The following is a 7,376-nucleotide window of genomic DNA, read 5'->3' on the forward strand; positions in this document are numbered from 1 at the left end:
AATTTATTTCAATGTACATATCCCAAGGTTTTATTTCAAATTAATTTCCATGCATTAATTTTAATTCAGGTTTTATTTCAAATTAATTGCCTTGCATTAATTTTAATATGAATTAAATATTTAAATGAATTTTAATTTAAATAAGATAGAGTGAAAAATAATTTAAAAATTTTAATTCAGTTGAATGTATCTTTAAAAATAAATAAGTTGATGCCTTGATTGCAGAAACAATAATAAAAAAATCAGCAAATAATTCATATTATTGAATAAAATAATTTAACTAATGAAATAATATAAACTAATTTCAAAATACATATCATAATATTGCAAATATAATTCTGGTCTATAAAACCTATTTCTTTGATTAAATGCCATTACTTCATTAATATTTACATTTTAATATATTAAACCATCTATTATAAACATACCAATATATGACATCTCTCTTACCATTCTTATGGATTTAGGTCAGTTACAATATCAAAACATGACATTCTCTTTTTGAAATCATTCCTCTTTTATAGATATAAGTAAGTTAAAAAAATTTAAACTTGAAATCTTTTGATAGACTTCATTATCAGGACAATTACCAATTAAATTAACCCAAAACTTAAAAAATCAAAACTGGTTTAAATATATAAAAATAAATTAATTAATATTATTTTTAAATTTTTAACTTGCCACATATGCAGAACTGAACCTCGCACAAAGGAATGGATGTACATTTCATAAATATCATTGTAATGCCTCTATCCATATTAATATTTAAATTTTCTTTGAATCTATGAACACACCTTAGAAAGTCAAACGTTGACTTTTAGTCCTGGACATTCGACGTCCAGACAGAAGTGCCGGTTACCGGTTATTTCTGGGATTGTGGTTTCCTTAATATTACTCTCAACCAGGGATCAAAATTGAACACGTCAGAGCTCTTCAAAGGGTCTCTGGCAAGTCAGAGAAGTAAGAAGAAAATTTTACCAGTCAAAAAAAATTTAAAAATTGATTTTTGTCATTTAAAAAAAAAATTGGAATAATATCTTAAAATTTTTTAAGAAGTGCTGTCAAATTGTCAATTTATTTTTAAATTTCATTTTTCCTGAAATTAGAATTTTAGGAATGAAAAAATTAGAATTTTAGGAATGTTGAATTTGTAAATTTCTTTTCATGTTAAAACTTAAGTCCCATTTTAGAAACTCCCATTTGAAAAACAACAGTTTCCTTTTGAGTTGTTTTTCTAATTGTGCATATGATGCAAGTTCTTATTACGCGGTAAGGCGTTTCCCTCTGAAATCAACTCCCCTCTCTGCTTACCTGTCATCGTGTAAACGACACGATTATATATTAGACGATTGCAACAATTTCAGCCGTTGATCGTTGATTCAAAAGGGTTGCCCAAACGGTTTGGGCGTTTCATTTGGCGGATCCAATAGTTTCATCAGGGCAGCTGAACCGGGCTCTCTAGTGCTACATGCGTCCCACTAACCCTGTTGGCGGGCTTTTCTTGTACTGTCTGTGGGTGGAGTTGATTGATCCCAAGGCTGTACTGAGCAGGGAGCACATTCTCACAAATCCCGGTGTTCTCAAATCCATCGTTGAGAAAGCGGACATGAGAGAAAGCGATACCGTCCTGGAAATCGGCCCGGGTACTGGAAATCTAACCCTAGAGTTGCTGCAGGCCGCCCACAGAGTCATCGCAGTCGAGATCGATCCCCGGATGATCGAAGTAGTTCACAAATGCATAAAGGGGACCGAAATGGCTCAGAGATTGGAGGTGAGTTCCAATTTCCTTTGCATCTTGTTTTTACATTCATTCACCTTATTTACCTCATTAACAATATGTCAATTCCACATGGATTGTGACTCTTCATGCCCACCCCAAGTTTCAAATCTTCAGAGACATGTTTTCCCTTCATGAGTTGTTGCTTCTATGCACCTGTGTAAGCAGCAGCTCAGGCTCCGGCTCCATGTGGATGGGGCAAGGTGTAGGTCTTCTGCCACAATCACTGAGACATATGTTTTCGAATATCTGTTGTCAACCTGCTATAATTCGTTGTGATATTCACATAATGGAAATGGGCATGCTTTCTGCATGACCTGACTTCAGTTCATCGTGATAATCCCATAATGGAGAAGGGTGCGCTTGCTGCATTTGTAAACTGGAAACATCAACCAAAAAAAAATCCTACATTGACAACAATATTGAAGAAGGTTTATTTGTGAAATACCACATACATTAAAACTTTTTCAAATCTTTGCCAATCTGAACACTGGGTTTAGGGTGAATTTCTCATGCCTATGCGATGAAAACTGGCTATGGGGTGAAGTCCTCATGCTTATGTGATAGCAGCCTTCTTTTCTTCAGTTACTACCTTTCTCCAATCTAATGATGCTTAGAAGTACCTGTGTGCTTTGGGAAGCCATAATCTTGTAACGTACTGCACTTTCTGTCTGGCAATGAAAAATGCCAATTTTGGCAATAAAACACTTCTTCTTTTTGCAAATTTGATGTTGCAGATGGATTCCCTACCCCCTTATGTCCAATTGGGCACCTCAGTATTAAATTTATGCAATTCAAACCTGTAATTCCAAGATTCTGGCAAAATTTCTGCCAGATTTACAAGGAAAATGCACTGGAAAGAGATTTTGTTTACTGCAAGGTTAGCCTAAGCTATGTGCTTTGCAGGTTCCCTTGTGATGTCTTCGTAATTGTCTCTTGCAATTCCTTTTTTGTTCCTTGTGATTGCTGTCTTTGGTGATACCTTATTAATTTTTGGGATTACGATAAATCAAAGTTGCTCTTCTCTAATACGACTATGTCCTTTTTCTTTTCTGTTATGGACAGTTGGTGTGAGGGGACATACTACGAACAGACTTGCCAACTTTTGACATATGTGTAGCCAATATACCTTACCAGATATCATCTCCGCTCATCTTCAAGCTTTTGTCCACCATGCCCAAGTTTCGAAGTGCCACCCTCATGCTTCAGAAGGAATTTGGCCACCGCCTCGTGGCAAAGCCTGGTGATTCCCTTTTCAATCGCCTGGCTGTCAATGTGGATCTTCTGGCCAGTACCAAGCTCCTTATGGATGTGAGCAAGAGGCATTTTACGCCATGCCCTAAAGTGGATTCCTCTGTTGTGAGAATCGAACCAAGGGCATGGCCTCCTCCAGTCGACTTGAGTGAATGGAATAGATTCACTCTGATGTGTTTCACCAGAAAGAATAAGACTCTCGGTGCAATCTTCCTGTTCATCAATTTTAATCTTGAAGGCATATATCCCTGCTATTGTTTATTTGCTCCCCAAGATTAACTTCTTTAAAGGCATTTAGAGCATGGATGGCAGCAATTTCTCAACAAACAGTATAGGTACATTTGCATTGTATGAGCAAATGGAGGAATTTTTCCTTTTTAGTTAAAAGGACGAATCATCTTCGGTTTTTCTTTGCAAGCAATACTTTAAGCAGACAGGCGTTTCAATATGAATTAGTTATGTTTTTTCGATCTCTTCATATTTATTTTCTTCAACATGTTTGAAACCTTTTCTTCTGGGAACTATTGTTTTTGCAAATATTTTACCTTGAATCAATTCGTCTCAGCATGCATTCAAGTTAGTTAGAATGGAATCACATAGGTTTCAGCAGTTTAGCCTAGTCGGTTGTCTCATTAGTCAGGACTTATGAGATGTATGTTAAAAGACTGAAACCTGCTTATGTTAAGGTGAATTTGTGCTCAAAACAATTTTCAATACTCACGGATTAGGCCTTGATCCGAAGAAACTTGTGGGTTAATGGAAACTCATGATCACAGATATAACTGAAAAAGGGAAAAGGAAACCCTCCTATTGAACGATTTCCTCTGCGAAGTTTTTCTCAAGCTCTTGTCAAATACAAGGCAAACTCTTACATTCCAGCTTAACAGAGTTCTTCGCAGAACTGAGGTTTTAAACATTTTGTTCGTAACTGACAGGAAAAATATCTTGAAGATGGATCACTTTCAGCTGCATAATTTTTTTAGTGTCTTGTACTCTAAAGTTGGAGTACGAGGGAAAATATTCCTTGCTCATTAAATAAAGCCTCATCTGTGACTCCGTCGGTAACAACCACTCTTTAGAAGGTAGGCCCCGATATAAATACCAACATTTTGAAAGAGAGTCTAAAATCCTGAAAGGCTCTAAAGGATCATAGTGTACAACGGTGACTTCCCCACAAAGATTAGTCTTGCACGTTACAGAAGACTTGATTGAAGGATTTTCTGCGTAATGAAAAAGGCAATATGGGAGATTCCAATCACGTTCCAAGGCATTTTTTAAAATGTGGATGTGACAAAAGGTTGTTGTGGAACGTGCTGTTTGTATATTTTAACACACTAACACTTTACAACAATGAACTAACAATATTCATGATGAAAATAGCAATAGGGAAGATTTATCTGCATAATGAAAAAGACAATATGGGAGATTCCAATCATGTTCCAAGGCATTTTTTAAAATGTGGACGTGACAAAAGGTTGTTGTGGAAGGTGTTGTTTGTATATGGGAAATTTCTTGATCATTGTGTATAATCCTAATGTTGATAGATATGTCTACTAAGTGGTTCCAGTTAATGGGGCATTGATTTGAGTGGCCAATATATTTTTATTATTTATCAAAGTAATCTTGTGTTGTATTTGTGTTCTTCAATTTATGCCTTACGGCGTTTCCTTTGCAACATCTGATGCAAATGCTAGTTAATTATTATGTCACAATTACCTTTTGATACCATTACATTTGGCAGTTGTTCCCATTTCAAAAACAACAGTTTCTTTTCAAGTTGTTTTTTTTAATTGTGCATATGATAAAAGTTCTTATTAATTATTATGTCACAACTACCCCTTGATACCATTACATTTGGTAGTTTCAATTGAGAGCGACTAGATGTCAATATGGGCCATGTATTAGGTCTGTAATTTCACTGGGTTGTGCTTGAAGGTTGCCTAAAGCAAGGTTTGATGACGATTTAAGTTGGAGAGGAGCATAGATTCATCATTCAGCAAACGACTTTCAAGCAAGGTTTAAGCACGATTTATGCTTGGAGAGGAGCGCATTCAACAAGCTTCCTAACATACTGGATTTGATTTGTTTGCGGATTCCCAATTCCTGGCATGTTTTCATATTAAAAAAGGAGATACCAAAAACATATACACATTTGTACATTCGTTTGTTGAATCCTAAACCTGTTTAGAATTTTACTAAATTTTTTCGTTCATGCAATAAACTTAAATTTGATTGAGCTACTTGTATATTTGCTTGAACGTTTTGGTCACAAAAATTTCCTACAAAATTAATCCTTATCTAAACTGGAGCAGGAATATAGGTCTCCTTTTTATCCATTAATGGTAAATGCATTCGATATATTAGTTGTGGCTCATATCAGACCTGCCTTATATACAACATCCATGGGGTTGTTGTTCCACCATTTTCCTGTGGCTCATATCAGACCTGTCTTATATACAACATCCATGGGGTTGTTGTTCCACCATTTTCCTGTGAAAAAATAAAAAGAATTTTGAAAATAATTTACTGTTGTCAATTGAATTGCTCTTTTTTTTTATGCTTTTCATTATAGAAGTGCGACCTGAATATGTGCCCTTCTAAATGAAATTAAGACCTACCCTTCAAATTTGATCACTGCTCTCAACCCTGGCTTTTTAATTGTTTTGACAGAACAGATAACTGTGCTGGTCATTTCTGACATCGTGGAAATGCCACCCTGCGGTTTCCTTCATATTACTGTCCACCGGCTTTTTCTTGTTGTCTTGACAGAGCTGAACAACTATAAGATTAATAGCATTCAAATAGGTACACGGTTTAATTTAAAATGGGCCAATGTTGGATAGCATCCAAGACCCTGAGCACTAAATCATGGTAAGATAAATTGGCGATATTCATGCACTTTTTCCCATTGTTTTTGATAAGAACGCACGTGTGCCTATGCATTGTACTATGCAACATTTTTTATGCCGTAATATATTTTTTATATGTTTAGGAGTTTCTTGGGTTTATCTTTTTGTTGATTTTACTCCGAAGATGGATGAGTGGGTATGCATTGTACCCTGCAACATTTTTTATGCCGTAATATATTTTTTATATGTTTAGGAGTTTGTTGGGTTTATTTTTTCGTTGATTTTAGAGTATTTAACCATTATTGAGAGGGGTGAGCCAATACTGGTTTCTGAGTAAATTAAATTATTTTAATAATTTTTTATTTTTTTGGTAATTATGAGGATTATATAAGTGTTTATTATTTAGTCGTAATTTATTATTTAGCTGTAAATTCAATAAGATACACACAAGTAAGATATTCAACACATATAGACACTAGATATAAGTGAAAATCCATAAATGTTGAAAACCAAGTGATGTGAAGGTAAGTTCCTACTCCCCTTATTACATCAAAAATTTTGTAGACTTCTACATACAGGAGACTACTACCTCGACTTTCTTCTACAAGCTAAAGTTCTAGAGGCTTTCCAGGCTACAACTTGAAAGGAGGCAATAATCCCCTACTCAAATTACAAATTAATTTGGTTAGTTACCTAGTCCATCTCTCCCCTAAACTCTATTTTTGTCCTCTTTTTAGTTGCTTATCTGCTCTTCTTCTCTTTCTTAATTCTGCTCCACTTTTGCTATTCTTTCTGCTTTTCTCTGACTATTTGTGAATTTTTTCTCTCATAATTCAATTCTCTAACATCTCTGTTACTCAAAAATGTATCTTTTATATACAAACCTCTCTAATTGTTTGTGATCTATGCAAGAATTCAAATTGAAGGGTTGCCTCTTTATATTCTAGGGTTGTTCATAGCCTACTTCTTCATTTCCAAGTTTGAAGCTCAAGTCAAGGCAAATACACTTCGAACTCATTACAAAAATGAAGATAGTCCAACATCAATGATTACATAACACAAAGCTCAGGAGTTTCTTCATTTTTGCTACTAGACACAAATGTTGGTTACCAATTGCAAATCTGGGTTGCAAACACTAATAAAAAAACTGTAAATATCAGTTATGGACGTCAATAACTAGGCTCTAATCTATGTCCGTCCCTGGAATTAGGGAAAAAAAAAATTATATTTCCATATTTGTACCAACTTCAATTTTAATGAGTTCAACTCCTCTACAATGCTTTCAGTGTCAACACCATGGTTATATGAATTAGGTTTTAAGATGGATTCTTATTCATGTATTTAATGGCTTGGATACAAGTCAGAGTTGTGCACTTCTTTTAAATGTCAGTTCATCATATACCATATTGTAAACTAATGATTTTGTTCTATCAAAATATCAAGTTCTCCATATCTTGTTCTTAATTTCTCACGTGCCATATATTTACTTTGATTGT

At 34.7% G+C, this 7,376-nt stretch overlaps 1 pseudogene; it reads left to right on the forward strand.

The window, feature by feature from the left end:
* The first annotated feature begins 1,468 nt into the window (after positions 1–1,468).
* LOC149189068 (uncharacterized) lies at positions 1,469–3,310 on the forward strand (annotated as a pseudogene).
* The last annotated feature ends 4,066 nt before the right edge of the window (positions 3,311–7,376 follow it).

This window comes from Pinus tabuliformis, chromosome 3_1, assembly GCF_031772625.1.
Source record: "Pinus tabuliformis cultivar Carrire ecotype Pingquan chromosome 3_1, CPIR1, whole genome shotgun sequence".
Classification (NCBI taxonomy): Eukaryota; Viridiplantae; Streptophyta; class Pinopsida; order Pinales; family Pinaceae; genus Pinus; species Pinus tabuliformis.